Source organism: Martes martes (genome assembly GCF_963455335.1).
Source record: "Martes martes genome assembly, chromosome: 1".
NCBI lineage: Eukaryota > Metazoa > Chordata > Mammalia > Carnivora > Mustelidae > Martes > Martes martes.
In genome coordinates this window covers 189,048,186-189,067,396 of record NC_137888.1, presented here as the reverse complement: position 1 = coordinate 189,067,396, position 19,211 = coordinate 189,048,186, and positions in this window count along the sequence as shown.

Here is a 19,211-nt window from a genome sequence, read left to right as displayed (position 1 = left end):
GTGTCACATATATACAATGGAATATTGTGCAGTCATAAAAAAAAATGAAATCTTGCCATTTGCAACTACGTGGATAGAACTAGAGGGTATTATGCTAAGTGAAATAAGTCAATCAGAGAAAGATAATTATCATATGATCTCACTGACAAGTGAAATTTCAGAAATAAGGCAGAGGATCATAGGAAAAGAGAGGAAAAACTGAAATAACATGAAACCAGAAAGGGAGACAATCCATAAAAGATTCCTAATTTTAGCAAACAAACTGGAGGGGAGAGGAGAGGAGGGGGGGATAGTGTAACTGGATGATGGACATTGGGGAGGGTATGTGTTGTATTGAGCACTGGGTATTTTATAAGACTGATGAATCACAGACCTGTACCCCTGAAACAAATAATACATTATATGTTAAAAAAAAAAGTAAAATAAAATAAAAAGAGAGAAGAGAGGTCAAAGAGAAAGGTCAATTCTCATGCAAAAGAAAGATGAGTTATGAACTGCAAAATCCTGAACATAAGTCACATATTCTCTGATCTTCATTCTCCATATCATGTGAATTGAGAGTCACCTAAATTGCCTTATATAGATATGATAATACATACATACATACATATGTATGTATGATAATACATACATACATACTATCCTCACAGCAAAAAGATGTCTTTTATCAAAGCCAAATATAATTAATATATTATATTTATATTTATATAAATATAATATATTATATTTATGAATATAAATATGAAGGAACAGTAGCCTTGGGTCCCAGTGGCCTCAGACCATGGTCTCCACTGGCCTCTCCACGACCACAGCTTCTGCACCGGCCCGGGTGCCCCCGTCCCCCTGCTGCCGTGCACCCGGGCGCCCACCTGACGCCACCGGCCTGGCGGTCTGCACCTGCCTGGGGACCCCCATCGCGTCTCTGGCTGCTACAAGGGACACACTCCGGCTGAAGTCATGGCTTGCTTGACTCCTTGATCCTCATTCAGTGAGGCCCAGGGAGGGACGTGAGTCCCTGCGAGGAGGGAGGGGTGCAGGGTCCCTGCCCAGCCAGGACCCTCGAGCTGAGGGGATCCTGGAGCGTTTTGCCAAAGACAGGCTTTTCCAGGGGAGGAGAGCCTGCCCTGCCACGCCCATGGCACCCCTGTGAGCACCCCGCCCCTGTGTCCTGTCCCCCGTCTGTCCACTAACTGTACCGCACTGGCCATTAAAAGATGAAGGCAGAGACCTGCCCAGCTGCGGCCTCTGAGTAGCATCTGTGAGAGTGGGGGCTGTCCCCGCCACCTCGTTCACTGGGGGTTGGGGAAGGGGTCCTGGCGGGATGGGGCCACCCACATGGCTGGGACCTCAGTTTTCCCATCTGCCAAGTGGCCTTGTCCATATCCAGGCCTGAAGTTCCTAGGTGGGGGGCAGGGGTGAACCAGTCCTGTAGCGGGAGGGGCTCCACGCACCAGCTAGGCGGTGGACAGTGGCGTGGTCACTGGAAGCATCTGGGGTGTGTAGGGCACCTTGGTGCTCCTTCAGCTCTCGGGTCAGGGAGAAGGGCTGCACCCCATGCTTTTGAGGCAGGGGAAGCTTGCCCCCTGCCCACAGGGACGGAGCCAGGACCGGAGGCTGAAGGTGCTGGGCTCCAGTCTTGCTCATGCTGCTGATCCGTGGGATACGAACAACTTTTCAAAAAAAAAAAAAAAAAAAAAAAAAATTTATATATTTATATTTATATAATTTAATACCTAAATTGCCTTATATAGATATAATACATACATACATACATCACACTATCCTCACAGCAAAAAGATGTCTTTTATCAAAGCCAAATATAATTAATATAAATATTATATATATATTATATATATAATATAATTATATAATTGGAGATTAATATAATTAATATATAATTACTAATTATTAATATAATTACTCTCCAATTATATAATCTCCAATTATAACAACTGGATTATACCACCAAAAGATACTTGACCTTCCTCAAACAAAACACAAAACAAAAATACCCCCGAGCCTTGCATTCATAGTAGAGGATAAATATTGGGTTACGGGATAATTTTTTACACGGGGGCTTATGTATAGCCATTGCTTATTAACATCTGTACCCCTCTTATAGCCTGTTTGCCATGCCAACACTGAAGAAAATGAGCTAGGGTGGTGGTAAAGGATTGTTACATTCTAAAAACTTCTCAAAGAAGGAACGCCATTTCTCTGGCTAGAAAAATTTAAAAAAAAAAAAAATCTGTGAAAAAAGATACCAAAAGCTCTTACAAAAACTTTAAGACTAGAAGACAAAACATGGCACACAGAAAACACTCCCACCTCCTCCCTCTATAGTAGACATTATTAAACAATCACAGAACTCTTTCCACTGTGTCTATATATAGCCTTCAAATGCTTCCCAATATAGCAACTCACATAAATCTTGGCAACAAATCATACTTGTCATGAATGATAAAAGCTATTTGGAATTCCAGCTTTATGAGACTGACTCTATTACCCTTAACACCATTTTGAGTATTAAGAATCAAGACTGTCAAAGTATCACTACGTACATGAAATAAAATAAGGAGGCAATCCTGCCTATAGGAACATGGATCCAAATGTTAATAGAAGATTTCAATCCTGAAACTCTCCAGAACTTTCTTTCTTATCACTCTAATATCTGACTTTAGCTCCCCTTGCACACTCTTCTGCTTTTAAAGCATAAAGGCCACTCCAACTGAGAAGAGTTTCAGGTTGAGTTCAGGCCAAATGTTGTAGCACCTTAGAGCCTCCCACTTCAGAGGTTCAGTATAATCCTGAGAAGGGGCTGTGAGCGCAGAGTGAGAGAAATACAAATGCAGCCTGCACTGCTGAGCTGGGAGAGTGGGTCTGGTGGTAAGCAGGAAGGGGTCCGTGGGGAGTGGGGGTGGGGTTGCAGTGGGAGGTGAGTTGGGGAGCAAGGAGAGCAACAAAGGTGCCAAGGGAATGGACTGGAAAGAACAATGGTACACATTAGTGAAGGCTGGGCTTTAGGAAATAAATGTATAAATTTAGGAAATAAATGTATAAATCATGGCTCTTGAATGAAGAGCTCCTTCTCATGGAGTCTGACATGACTTCTCTGATAACAAATACCTTTCCTTCCTCTACCCTTCAGCTCTTCTCTCCTTCCTGTACTCGCCATTCTCTTTTCCTTCATCTTCCTTCCCACCCCTCCTCTTTAACTTCCATTTCTTCCTTTCTTTGGCTCTCTTTTATCAGTCCTTCTTCCCTTCCCCTCTTATTCTGCCTTATCCAAGCTTTTGACCACTGGGCCTACCAACCCTTTGTGGCTAAGGTACTTGTTACTTATTTCCCATGCAGCCCAGCACAGAAGGAACTCGAGGGACAGAAGGCAAGTGGGGTTCCCAGATGCCACAAGTCAGAGGGGAGTGCGGGCCAACTGAGGGAAGGAGGCAATGAAGTAGTAAGCAGAGATGGAGAGGGTGGATGCATGTCCACAAATAGGGTCAACAAAGTCCCAGGGCAGTGTCACAGTTAGGTTGGCAGAAAAAATGAGAGAGAATAGAAAACAGTTCAGGCAGGAAGTGATGCAGCTGAAAAAAGAGAGAGAGAGAAATATGAGACAAGCAAGAAAAGCAGCAGTACTAATGAGCAGCCACGACTGGAAAAGACCTGGGGGATGAAGGTTAACAGGCAGGTGCCCATTGAGGGTAAGAAGCAAAAATCAAAGTGACACTCTGTGGCTCTGTAACACTTGAGACACAAAAACAGAGGTGTGCCCATTACATGGCAGCACCATGTGAGGAACTCAGTATGTATTTCTTGTTTTACTTGAATGTTTTATGTTAATATCACTGTGGAAACAGAATTTTTGCTCTGAGATTCAAGAATAACTCTTATCAATTTGGGAGCCGACATAAAACCAAATGCCCATTCTAGTCTGACTATAATTTGGACTGGGAGTGCAGAAATTCTTTGTTAAGCCCACCCTATTGGACCTGAAGGTCAACCCCATCATAACAGGGTGCCTCAGAGAGTCATTCTTCCTAACTAGTTATCGATTTGTAAAAAATCATGAGTGTCTTATATCAAATGACTGCTCCTGAATTGTTACCTTGGATCAACAGAGAGTAAATATTGGCATTTTCTTTTGACAATCTGCTATTCGGGAATAATCTAGCCTTCCTGGAGGGACAGAAATAAAGCATGTTAACAGTCATTTACCAATCATATAATATTAGACACTAGTAATTTGTCATTCACTGCAGTGTTCTAGAATCATTAGAGGAGACATTCAACTGCTCTCAGACATACCAGGTCTGATCATACAGAAAGCGCGATTCTGCAGGCTGAATATACCAAGTCTGCACTAATGTTTCATGACTCTAGACTGAAAGTTAATGACCAGTGCAAACCACCAGGCTACTACAGTAAAAGAGCAGTAGTAAAAATGGCCTAATAAATCAGAAATTTAAATGGGATATTCATTTTAGTTATGGTCATTAGAGCAAAGTGATGGTCCAATTTACTTACACAATGACTTACATTGATCATAACAGTATTTTAAGTGATAATATCTGTTAATTAATTAAGCAAATACTGGATTAGTACCTACTATGTGCATGATGCTCTACCAGATGATATGAGGCATATTCAGACATAAAAAAGATAATCTCTACCTTCAAGTGGCTTGTAATCCAATAGGGAAAGAAGACCTTTTGCGGAATTCTTGTACAAAGTTAAACATGACCACATAATGTAAGAGGTATACAAAGAGAATGCTTTAAGACTATAAAAGTAGAAATGACATATATATGTTACCTTATAAAGAAAGTCAGGTAAGTCTGTATATAGAAAAATCATTTGCACATATATTAAAGAAGAAGAATAGACTTTGGATAACCCAAAATTGCAGGGAAAGGATGCCCAGTCATAAGAACAAGTACTATAGATGGGCTGGATGATCTATTGTCAACCCAGAATCACCAATCCCTTCTCAGCAATCTATATTGCAAAGCTGATGGTGGGGACTACATTTTCCAGAATATCCTTCCCTGAATGGTTCCTAGTAGAGTCAGCCAATGAGAGAACAGTGAGAAGATATGGAAGGCAAAGAGATGTAAAGCCATCGTCAGATGTCAGACAAGTGTATACAAATGAGATCTTCACTTCCCACTAAGAGAGTGGATTAGAGTATGGCCCCACTTTCTGTACTGAAACTATAATGTGTCTCTGAGTTACTAACACCCTTGTCACTGAGTCACAATTGTGCAAACTGCCATTGCCTAGATTCTTCTTTTTCATATGCTTTATTTGCATAGTAGTTGCCTTAAATACATATATGATATGTTGTCACCTGTTTGAATACCTATGGGACCTATTAACATCACACCTCTTGTAATCTCACCCCAGATGTGTCGGTGTTTGCTCTGTTTAATTCATTATATAAATCTGCATATAAACTAATAGAAACAAAAACAATTCTAAGCCACTATAGGAAATTCATGAAAGCCATAACTGGTGTCAAAATATTTCATCACATTTAATGACTATGATGTGTGCAGGTACGCTGAATCACTTTCTCCCCCATCCCTTCTGATTTTTTTAATTATATAAGCAGTATTCTGTTGGAAGTAATAAGTGATTACAGCAGGGGTGTGGGATTTGAAATTAAAAACACAATACCATTTGCATTAATATCAAAGTATGCAATAATTAGATATAAATCTAACAAAATAGGTCCCACATACATATGAGGAAAAACTATAAAACTCTGATTCTGAAAGAAATCAAAGCAGATCTAAAAAAAGAGAGAGAGAGAAAAACAGACAGAGAGAGATTCCATGTAACTTGAGAGGAAGACTCAATATTGTCAAGATGTCAGTCAGTGCAATCCTAATAAAAATCTCAGCAAACTATCTTGTGGATACCAACAAACTGATTCTAAAATTTATATGGAAAGGCAAAAGATCAAGAATATCCAACACAATATTAAAGGAGAATAGCTAAGTCAGAAGACTGACACAACTGAACTTCAAGATTTACTACAAATCTAAAGTAACCAAAACAGTGTGGTATTGGCAAAAGAACAAACAGATCAGTGGAAGATAACTGAAAGCCCAGAAAACACAAAAATATAGTCAAAAGATCTTTGATAAATGAACAAAGGCAACTTAAAGGAGAAAGGATACTTTATTTATTTATTTATTTATTTATTTATTTATTTATTTATGAGAGAACATGGTGGGTAGGGGCAGAGGGAGAAGGAGAAAGAGAGTATTACAAGCAGACTCCTTGCTGAGGGCAGAGCCTGACTCAGGGCTTGATTCCATGACCCTGAGATCATGACCTGGGCTAAAGTCAAGAGCTGGATACTCAAATGACTGAGTCACCCAGGTGCCCAGGATTCTCTTTCCGACAAATGGTACTGAAACCATTGAACACCACATGTAAAGGGAAGAAAAAAGGAAAAAGAATATAGAAACAGACTGATACTATTCGTAAAAATTAGCTCAAAATGGATCGTAAATGTAAAATGTAAAACTATGAAACCTAGAAAATAACACAAGAGAAAATCTAGGTGATCTTGGGTATGGCAATGACATTTTAGATAAAATACCAAAGGCAAGATCCATGAAAGAGATAATTGATAAGCTGGACTTCCTTAAAATTAAAAACTGCTTTATGAAAGTCACTGGCAAAAGAATGAAAAGAGAAGCCACAGATTGGAAAAAAAATATTTGCAAAAGACATATTCAATAAAGAACTATTGGCCAAAATATACAAAGAACTCTTAAAATGCAACAATAAGAAAATGAACAATCCAATTAAAAAATGGGTAAAAGACTTGAGCAGACACCTCATCAAAGAACAGACAGCAAATATGCATATGAAAAGATATTGTACATCAGAAGTCATTAGTGAACTGAAAGTTAAAATAACAATGAGATACCACAACAAATTTATTAAAATAGTGAAAATCCAAAACACTAACACCACCAAATCCTGGAGAGGATGTAGAGCAACAGGAGCTCTCATTTATTGCTAGTTGGAATGCTAAATGCTACAGCCACTTTGGAAGAGAGTTTGACAGTTTCTTTCAAACTAAACATATTCTTACTAAATGATCCAACGACCATACTCCTTGATATTTAACCAAGTGAGTTGAAAATTTATGTATACACAAAACCTGCAAACAAATGTTTAAAGCAGCCTTAAATTGTTAAACTCATAATTGCTAAAATTCATAATTCATAATTGCTAAAACTCAGAAGCAACTAAGATATACTTCAGTAGCTAAATGGATAAACAAACTGGTACCTCAATGCAAGAGAATATTATTCAGTACTAAGAGAAATGAGCTATGAAGTCTTGAAAAGACATGGAACCTTAAATGCATATTCTAAGTGAACAAACCAATTTGAAAAGGCTACACAATGTATGATTCCAACTATATGACATTTTGGGAAAGGCAAAACCATGGAAACAGTGGCTTCCAGGAGCTCAGGAGGAGGAAGGGAAGGATAAATAGATGGGGTGCTGGCGATTTTTAGGGCAATGAAACTATTCTGTGTGACACTGTAGTGTTGGATACATGTCATTACACATTTGTCAAAACCCATAGAATATACAATACCAGGAGTGAATCCTAATGTAAACTACAAACTTTTGTGAATAATAACATATAAAAATTGGCTTATCAATTCTAATAAATGTGCTTACCACACTAACACAATGATAGGGGAAACTGGCAATGGTGATGGGATATATGGGAACTTGACTTTTTGCTCAATTTTTCTGTAAATCTAAAACTGCCCTAAAAAGGGTCTATTAATTTTTTAAAAAAATCAAAATAATAACATAAAATACATTCTTGTTGTGAAAAACCTCAAACCATCAGAGCCTACAGACTAAAACATGTAAGTCCCAAGTGATTCATTCATACCAATCTCTCCTATCAAGGGGTAAATGCTACTAATGATTTGGTATGTATACTTCCAGTCTGCCTTTTAATATACTCATTTATATATGGGTACATTTCTACTAAGTTATTTTTTAATATATATAGACCATTTCATACATATTCTGAAATGTGCACAGTTCTTCAAAGCATCCACTAGTAACTAGGCTGAGCCTTACAGGAAAACATGTTCCAGAAGATGCATTCCATGGTTGGTACCCTATAATCTGAAATTTCTTTTATCTTCCCAGAACATTGTATAGTGATGAGCATATAGCAGGAACTCTAGAAATGATTATGGATTGATGGGCAATCGACTAAGTCAAGGTGAAAACAATAAGGCAATTAAAATACAGGTACATTGTCTGACAGCTAAATTTTAGAGAGAATCAACCCTTTGACTACACAGCCAGTATACCAATGGAGTGTCCATTGTACAGAGTGAATAACATTTTTCATGTTTAATAATGATTTTAGCTCTTGGGGCCATACACAATGTAGGAACTGTTAACCCCATATCAGAGGCAAGAAAACTGAGGTTCAGGGAGTTTAAATAACTTGCTCAAAATAATCTGACTCATTGGCAATGGAGCCTCGAAGTCTCATAGTACCATTCCAAAGTACCATCTACAGGTAACAAGCACCCACTGGCCCTTTTGTCACAATCTTAATTGACTGAAAAGGCCATTTGCATCCAACAGGGACAGGATCATATCCATATCTTACTCAATATTAGGGTTCCATCTTTCCCTTTCCTTAAACTGAACCTCATTTAATCATATGGATTGTTTAAAGGTAGAATGCTAGACAGGTTTGGTTTTTTTTAATACAATCTGGTGTTCAGTTGCTTAGGAAACTGTTTTTATCATTAGGGGGGCAAGACCAACACACTGTTAAGTGAAAGAAAGGCAGAGGGGAATATATAGTAAATCCAGTGTTTATATGAATTTCATCCACAGGGAATATAGCAAAATAATCACAACTCAATGGAAAAAGGAGCTTTTGAGTAGATTGTGAAATTTGCTATTAAGTCACGCAAATAAATCCAATGTCAACACCTCAGAGTAGTCTGATTGGATTCACGCATTGGAACTCATACTTCATGAGGCTTTAAGACCCATGTTGTTCTCAGGGGTTTATTTTGTTGTTCATTTGGTTTTCTGGGTTTTCTTTCTTGGGGGGGAAGGGATTTTAAGGAAGGCATGACTGCTTTAAGGTGGAAAACTCATGAGTCTATGTGCTGCAAGTGTTGAAAAAGTATATTATCACAAGACAATATCAGTACTTTCAGCCTTCACCATTTCTCAGCTCTGCTCTAAAGAAGCATCCTCTCTTCTTCCATGTAACCTATCCATCCTATTGTTCCATGAGGCACATCTGACAACCAGATAGGAACCCAAGAGTCAGATAATTCAGAGGGTATCCTTACCCATGAATTGGAGATGTTGCTATTGGCAGCATAGATGTTAACCTGTGAGTGGCTGTAAGCAGCCTTTCCCCCATGCAGCACATCGTTAGGAGCATTGTGAGATTTTGCTTATCTTGTCCAGGGCCATATCTGGAATGCCTAACCCAGCACCTGGTACACATAGTAGACATCCCACAAATACACACTCATCTGTTACATGAGCAAGAAATAACCTTCTATTTTGTTATATCACTACATGGCTGGATCTACTTGATACCAAAATTTAGCCTCCTCGGACCAATGGACCATCTTTGTATTCCCAGTGCCGAGTACAAGTTCTCCTGGCTCAAAGAACAATTGTGCTAAGTAGTATACTCTAAATTTTACATGTCATCTCATTTAATTCCATGTAATACCTACATAAATACATGTTCTTATTTTACAGATGAGAAATCAGGGCTTCAGAGAAATCAAGTAATCGGGCTACAGTCCCAGAGCTAATACATGATAGACCAAGGATTTAGATCCCACTCTGTTTTAGCTGCAAACTGTATGTCCTTTTCATCTGTGCTGGGCTGTGTTCTGTCCTAAATGAAGTACTGTACACATGCATCACTCAAATGCAGATACCAATGTTTAAATCCAAAACCTTTATGACTTATGAAGGACTACTGTATGAAAGACATTGGGAGACTGACAGATTCAGTTTACTCAGAATGGAAGTAACAAGCATGAGGATATAGTAAGACTGGTGATATACGAATGGAACAGTAGTTAGGAATGGATGGTCATGGTTGTACAATTCTGAAAAGAGCAAGAAAGTCTTCATTCTGGAGCACCTTCAGGAGAACACTGTCTAGCTAAATAACTGTCCCACTTGATTTGGTCTTTAAATTGCCCAAAGCCAGGTGGAGGGAATAGAAGGCTTCTCTCAGGGTCAATGTCTCCTTCTCTGCCTCCTTCCCTCCCCTCTTCCTTTAGTGGTTCCTACACACCAGGCAGTGTGTTGCAAAATAAAGAATAAGACACAGTCTTTGTTGAAGGTTTTTTTTTCTTAGTCCTACAACACATAAAAAATAGGACAAAACGTGGTTGGTGCAGCGTGAGTAATGCAGAGAGAAACTCACTCAGCCACAGCACGGTTGAAGAGCTGTCCAGGCTAAGCTTTAGTGGAGTCAGGAGTCTGGGTATGCAGACAATTTCATGCAATTCAATATTGCCAAAACATACACTAAAAAGCAGGGAGTGGTGAGAAAAGAGCAGGATAGGTTGGCTTACTTTCTAAGTAAGCCATGTTGACAAGCTTAGGCTTCATTTTGACAGTGATAGATGTATATTTGGAGAGCTTGGGTAGAGGACTGACAAAGTTGGATATGAAGTTTTGAAAAATCCCTACAGTTGCTATATATTTTAATGAAATTGGACAGAAAGCCAGGAGGTCAAGTTAGGAAGCTAGTACAGAGTCTGAGCAAAATATAAGAACCTGAATGGAGAGGGGGGCTTGCTTTGACAGTGATTCAGAAAAATACTTCAGAAGGATGGGAAAAGAATTCATCATGAGGAAAAATAATAAACTAGCAAAAAGGCAGAATATTAACAAAAACTGGGAGTATATAATATTAAGGAAGTTACTGAGCAACTTTAAGAATTTTAAATATGCATGGTATACATTACTACAGCTTTCTTTTATTGTTCAATGTGTGGTCTTTGTTGACTAGCTTCTCTCTCTTAATATAATGTTTTCAAATTTCATGCATGTTGTAGTATGCATTAGTGTCTCATTTCTCTTTATTACCAAATAATATTCCACTGAAAGGACATACCACAGTTTATTAAATATTCATCAGTTGATGAACACTTGAGTGCTTTCCACGTTTTGGCAAGTATATTGCTATGAACACTCATGAACAAGAATTTGTGTGCACACATATTTTCATATCTCTTGGATATATATCTAGGAGTGGAACTATTGAGCTATATATTAGTATGTTTAACTTCTATAGTAACTATATTCCAAAGTTTCTCCATCAATTCACATTTCTATTAGCAGTGTATAAAGGTTCTAATTTCTCCGCATCCTCCTTTGGATTATAACCTTTCCAGTGGGGGAATGCCTAAGTGGCTCAGTTGGGTAAGCATCCAACTCTTGGTTCCTGCTCAGGTCATAATCTCATGGTTGTGGGATGGAGTCCCATGTCAGGCTCTGTGATCAGTGCAGAGTCTATTTCAGATTCTCTCTTCCTCTGCCCCTCCCCCTGCTTGTGTTCTCTCTCTCTAAAATAAATAATTAAAATCTTTTAAAAAAGAGAGAGATTAGGGGCACCTGGGTGGCTCAGGTCATGATCTCAGGGTCCTGGGATCAAGCCCTGCTTCTGGCTTCTCACTCAGCAGGGAGTCTGCTTGTCCCTCTGACCTTCCCCTTACTTGTACTTGCTCTCTCTCTCTCCCAAATAAATAAAATTTTTTAAAAAATATATTACTTAAAAAATAAAATAACTACTCCAGCGGGTGTAAATGTGGTATCTTACTGTGTTTTTTATTTGCTTTTCCCTGATAGCTAATGATTTTAAGCAGCTTTCCATGAGCTTATTGAGTATTTATACACTCTTTTTGGATAAATATTTATTTAGGTCCTTTGGCCATTTTTAATGGTTGTCTCAGAACTTCTATATAGAGAGATATTTTCTATATATTATATAGATAATACATTTAGATACAACTCCTTTATTAGATACATGATTTATAAATATTCTCTCTTATTCTGTGGATAGTCTTTTCACTCTCTTGATGGAATCTTCTGAAGCACACAAGTTTTAATTTCAATGATATTTATCCATTCTTCCTTTTGTTGCTTGTGCTTTTAAAATATCTTTAAAAATCCCTGCATAATCCAAAGTCAAGAAGATGTGTACTTATGTTTCCTTTTAAGAGTTTTATAGTTGTAGCTTTTACATTTGGGTCTCTGATCAATTTTTAGGTAATTTTTTAATATGGTGTGAGGTAAGGCTCCAATTTCATTCTTTACCATGTGGATATCTAGTTGTCCATATAATTTGTCAAGAACATTATTCTTTCTCTGTTGAACTGTTTTGGCAGACTAGTTGATATTCATTCACAGTAAATGTGAAGTTTTCTTTCTGGAATCTCAATTCCCTTCCAATGAACTGACATACAGTAGTTACCTTTCTAGTAATTGTGCATTTCATCTAATTTGTTGGCATATATTTGTTCATGCTATTACCTTACAATCCTTGTTTCTTTCTATAAGGTCAGTAGTAATGTCCCTTCTTTCATGCCTCATTTTGGTCATTTGAGTATTCCTTCTTTTCTGTTTGGTCATTCAAGCAAAAGGTTTGTCATTTTTGCTATCTTCTCAATGAAACAACTTTTCCTTATGTTGATTTGCTATTTTATTAATGTTGACTCTAATCTTTATTTCTATCCTTTTGTTTGCTTTGAGTTCATTTTGCTTTTCTTTCTACAGCTTCTTAAGTTCAAAGAATGGGTTATTGATTTGAGATCTTTCTTTCTTTTTAATACAAGTGTTTAGAGCTATAGACATTCCCTCTAAGCATTTAGTAACATTGCATATACTTTAGTATGTGTGTCTTCATTTTCATGTGTCAAAAAGTTTTGGGGGGTTTTTGTTTGTTTGTTGGCTTGTTTTTTGTAATTTCTCTTGTGATTTCTTCTCTGTCCTATTAGTTTTTTTAGAAGTATATTCTTTAATCCCCATGTATTTGTGAATTCAGAATTTTCTCTTACTGTTTTTTAATTCTACAATATTCTGGCCAAAGAACATACTTTATATGATTTAAATCCTTTTAAATTTGTTGAGGACTGTTTTCTGGTGTATCTGGAGAACATTCCATGTACACTGGAGAAGTCTGTGGATTCAAGTTTCTCTTTGACTTTTTTTTCCTGATCCATTTCTCTTTTCCCCTCATCCATTAAGCTGTCTGCATCATTTACATCACATTCCACTGTAAGGTTTCACTAATTTCCAGCTGATTGTTCTATTGGTTTTGATAACACCCCAGGGGGGCATAATTGCTCCACAGTTTGATCCAATTAAATTCACACCCTTTTGCGGGGGGGGGGGGGGGGGGTGTACTTTTAAGGCCAGTTTAGTTTAGCTTAGTTTTGTTTTTTATTATTAAAGGAGGATAGATCTTTGTTGATAATGTCTGGTAAACTAGGTGAGCTATGGTTAGGTTTGTTGCTTTTACAGAGCTATCAACATCTTAATTGCTTACCCACCACAATCTCTATTGTTTTGGAGAGCACCTCAGACTTAAAATTCCCCACACTCTCTTCCAAATCAAGTGAGTTCCTTTGGGTAGACTTTTAGAACTCTCTTTTCTTTTAGCCTGCCTCTCTCCCTAGCAAATCTTTGAGCCACCGCTCTGAAGCTGGGGACTGGAGTGACACCCTTGCTTTGTGAGCAGTGTACTGGTTAGAGGTGGTAGTCTGGTATTCTTGACTTGCCTCTTCCAGGGTAGAACCTCTCTCCTGCCAGCAAGTTAAGCCAGGGTAATCTGTATCTCTCAGCTGCCACAGCTGGGGAAGAGCCTCCACCCACTGAGTGCAGGCTGAGTAGAAGAAGGTGGCCTATAACCTATTAGCTACATTCACTAGAAATTTAGCTTCTGTAACTCAGAGCTGGACAGGATGAGAAATGCTGCCGGTCTGCTCCTCTTAATGAGATACCACATCCCTTGACTGAGAACCGAAGAGAAAGTAAGCTCCATCATCTTGGCCCCATCTGCCCAGAGTAGAGCTTCCATCTTATTGCATTGGGTGAAATGGGGTGGGGGTAAGGAGGAGCAGGCTGTAGCACAAATGTCATACGCCCTTGGTGCTCTTGTCAAGATTTGGGACATTTTCTTAAGTATTTCTTTATTTGCTCCATACAGTTAGGACAATTTCAAAGACTATTTTTTTTAAAAGATTTTATTTATTTATTTGACCAAAGGAGAGAGAGAGAGCATAAGCAGGGGGAGCAACAAGCAGAAGAAGAGGGAGAAACAGACTCTCCACTGAGCAAGGAGTTCCATGCGGGGCTTGATCCCAGAACCCTTGGATCATGACCTGAGCTGATGGTAGATGCTTAACTGACTGAGCCACATAGGCACCCCCCAAAGATTTTAAATGGCTGGGTTTCTTTTTATCATTTTCACTAGCTATGGTTGTTTTGCTGTGGAATAGGTCTGTGGAGCTTCTCACACTGTCATATCAGAAATGGAACTCCAATAAACTCTTTAAACCTCAGAGACTTGGAAGTTGCTTATTATCAAAGCAGAGCCTCACTTAGCATGACCAAAGCCATGCCCAGTATTAAAGCAGAATTGAAGTAAACTCAAAGGAAAAAAAAAAAACCCAAAAACTAGTGATTTGCCAAATCTGTCTTTCTCTGAAAAGTTCTTATCCCTTAAAACTGCATATACTTCATTGGTCAGATTCCAGGATAATGACTTCTCTGTTTCTCCTTTGTCCCTTCTGTTGCCTTGGTTGCTGCTGTAATGTGTCTATGCATACTATAACCCTCTGATGGAAAGTCCCAAGTTACTTCAGGCTACTTGCAATGTTTAAAACACAGTACCTACTTAAAGATGACAATATGTGGGGTGCCTGGGTGACTCAGTCAGTTAAGCATCTGATTCTTGCTTTCGGCTCAGGTCATGATTTCTTGGGGGTCATGGGATCAAGCCCAACATCAGGCTCCGTGTTCAACAGGGAATCTGCTTGGGATTATTCTCTCTCTCCCTCTCCTTCTGCTCCTCCCCGCCACTGCTCCTTCTCTCCCTCTCTCTCTTTCTCTCTAAAGTAAATAAATAAATCTTTTTTTAAAATGGCAATATGAACAACATGAGGACAGAAATGCTATCTATTTTATTTGCCAAGTATTCCCAGATCCTAAAAACAGTGCCTAGCTTGCCCAAGCCTTCATAGCTGCTCTCAAAACATATTTTTTGAATGAAAGATAGTATTAGCAACCTGCTCCTGTTCCTTTGTCATACAACTGGCTGCCCTAGGAATGGAAGGGATGAGAGGACAGTTTGTCTTATGGTATCTTTCTGAAAGCATCCTCCCAGAGAGTGGTTTAACCTGGGATCCTGACACCTATGCTAAAGGATTCTGTGTATTGCTAGAATATCCTCAAGAGTCTTATAACCAAGAGATCTGGCCTCGTTTTCAAAGTTATCTCAGGAAACTCAAGGGGTATATTCTGGCATCTGTAGCTGACACCACGGAACAGAGTATAGCCCATCAGTTATATGAATGAAAAGCAATGGAGGGAAGGTGACCCCGAGAGAAAATGTTGTTGAAAAGAAAACAAATGGTTCTGAATAATCAGCCCACACCTGGACCATAGGGAGACCTAAATGCCCAGGAATACCCTGCATGATCAGAAGATGTGGGCTTGTCCCCTTATTTAGGTCTGAGAGAACCAGGTCTCTTCCCAAAGCCATCAGAGCCCTGCCTTCAGATGAATGGGTCTAGAAGCCCTAGACAATTCCTGAAATGATGGTAAAAAGGTAGCATCAAACCACCCCAAGAAGCCTCTTTGGGAACTGTGTTCTAAATTTCTAAGGTTTTGGCTCAGTGTCTCTCTTACGTATTAAAGTCCCCCTATTTACCGAGCCCCACACCAGCCCTGCCTGCAGACTCGGTCAGGCCCCTGCCTACTCACCCAAAACCATCAGTTGAGCTTTGCCAGGAGCTTCACTCATCTAGATCTCTGGCTTTCTGATCTTCCCTGTCCCCTAAAACTTGCCCACCCCTCCTCCTATCTTGATCTCACTCTGGTTTACACAGAGTAATTAATCCACTGGTTAATTGGTAAGTTCAATTAATTCATCAATCTCCTGCTTGAGTCCCTGTTGGGATTCTGTGACTCTGTGTCTTTAACCTTATTGGAAAGCAGCCACATCTCCGATTTTACCCTCACTTCCTCCCAGGTCATTAAAAAAAAAAAAAAAAGGCATCCCAGAAATAAGTGCGTAAAAAACAACTCTCAATCTTTGCCCTCTTGGTATCAGCTTTGAGACACCTGGCCAAGTACAGCCTGTGCTAAGTTTCAAAGAAAAGGCAGATAACTTTGAAGATTTTATTTCACAGGGACAAAAGATAAAAGTCTCTGTCAAGTTGTCATTAGAGGCTTAATGCTATTCGTAGTGGGGTGCGGGAACTCCCCTCCTCCTCTGTAGACCTCTAGCAGATTAGGTTTCAGAGCCTTAATTTGAGGAAGGATTTACAGCTGTGAAGAGGTATAATATCATTTTGATTTGGGTCGTACCAGGCTGGGGAAGCCAGATTACATTTGTATGAAACTGCATTAGAAGATATGACTGAAGCCACCAAAATCAAATAAAGCAAAAATTTTCCAGGGAGCCTAAAAATAGGGGCCTGCCTTTCCAACGCCCCTGCACTGTTTCACTGTTATTCTGATTTACACCAAGAAGATACAAGCAGAAACACAGAAGATTAAAAAGAAGAAGAAGAAAGAAAGAGAGAGAGAGAGAGAGAAGAAAATAAAGGAAAAGAAAAGAAAAGAAAGAAAAAGGAAAGAAAAGAAAGGAAGAGGAAAGAAAGGAAGAAACACAGAAGGTAGACAGCAAAAATGTTTATGCTTGCCTGACCTGTCCATCCATCAGTCTGTCATAAACCTAACCCAAAGAGAGGTTCCCTGGATAAAGAAAAATAATTAATTAACCCTTAGAGAAGTGTGGAAGTTAGGAGAGGGGAACAACTTATGAATAATGCCCTGCTTTCACCTCCTGAGGCACTGTCTAATTCAGAGTCTCAGAGAAATCCATCAAATAGTCTCTGAAGTTTTGCTGGGCCTCGGTCCATCTTCCACTGCCATATGCCACCACATGCACGTGTCACACAGCAGCCCCCAGATAATGACTTACACAGAGCATGAGCCTTTCCTTCAGAATGATCTCAAAACTATTTTAGAACCTGACTCTCCTCATTTGCAACGCAAACAATAAATCACATCGTGTATTGCGAAAACCCAGTTTTCTCCACCAGGAAGCATGGAAAACTATTAGCTGTTGCTTGGAATTGTTTGTACTACACAGGTCTGTAGCCCTGGGCAGGTCACCAGCGCCTTCTGGCAGGATTTAGAAATGCATGAACAGAACACCATGGGTAGAACTTCTAAAATGGAAATTATTGTGCCAAAGCCTCTAGATTCAACCAGAATGTGTTATTCATGGTTGGGGAGAATTGGGGGAAGCAGGGCTGTTTCTTATCGCCAAAGTGCCGTTTACTTCCAGAAGCAAGGGGAAACCATGCAGACAACCACAAGCTTCTTCAGGGGCTACCTGCTTCTCAAACTGTTGGTTCCTCTAAGACTGGTTAATAGCTACAGAAAATGAGACAGAGGATGACTTCTCTGATTTCTGCCAAGAGTTCTGATCTCTCAAGTACCACAGAAGATGGTAAGACCATTTTTTTCCACAGGAACCATCTTCAGCATATGTTTTTTTACACCTGCACATGTTCTCAGACAAAGAAAATATAACAACTCTCTTAGGCACATGTCCTCAGACAAAGAAAATATAACAACTCTCTTAGCTCCAAAGTTAAAGTGTCACTGGGCCCATTACAAAAAGACTCAAAGTCTTTTGTGTTGGTATGCACAGATGTCTTGATTAACCTGAATATAAAAGAGATGTCATAGGAAAGTTGCCTCTTCTTCAAACACAGGATTAAAACATGGTTTCCTCAGGGTCAAAAAGTAGTGACAAAGGCTCAAAATTTAGGTCCTGACTTCCAGATCTGGATATTAATAAAATCAAATTAATTAGATGAAAAATACATCCAAAATCTCTCAGATTGCCCAAAAGAACTCCCTGGGGATAATTTATATTTACTAACATATTAATTTATATAATTTATAGCATATCTACAACAAGCCAATATGAATGCTTATAATGATACTTGTTAGTATCTTTATCTTATTATCAAATCATAACCAAACCTCAATGTGAATGAGCCTTGTTTCTAAAATTCAGTGTTGTCTAGAAAAAAAGTTAAAAAGCAAAGTTCTCTTTCTTTTAGGAGTCCATTGGTTCCCTTACCATCTTTTCAGACACTATAACAAAGGTTCCTTCTAGACCCTGAGAAAGCAAAGAACCATAGCTTCCATAGCCTTGGAACACTAAGCAAGTACTTAAGAACACAGAACCTTGAAATCTGACCTTGAACTCTCTGAGAACCCGATGCTTGGCAAGCAAAAAAATACCATAAAAAGGGGAGTGGGTATGAAGACCTAGCCACACTGCTGACATTTTAGTTCTCTGAGCTTTCATTTCCTCCTCTGGAAAATGCAAGTGTAGATTAACACAAGCCTAAAAGGAAAGACATGCTCTCTAATTGAAAAATAAATAAAATGGCCTTTAACTCTTAGGAAGAAAATGCGCTCAGAATATCCTCATGGATAGTTTATTAACCTGCACTGAGAGAGCAGGCTAGCATGTGTGGTGGTTAGGAACGGGAGGTATGAGTCATACCTACCTGATTCCCCATCCTGATCACATCATCGACTAGCTGTGTAACCTTGGGAAAATTACTCGATCTCTCAGAGACTCAGTTTTTCTATCTGTATAAAAAAAATAATAAAGGGGCACCTCGGTAGCTCAGCTGGTTAAGCGTGTGCCTTTGGCTCAGGTCATGATCTCAGGGTCCCAGAGCCCCATGTCAGGCTCCGTGCTCAGTGGAGAGTCTGCTTCTCTATCTCCCTGTGCTCCTCCCCCCTGCTCGTGCTCTCTCTCTCTCTCTCAAATAAATACATTAAAATCTTTTTTTTTAAAGATTTTATTTATTTATTTGACA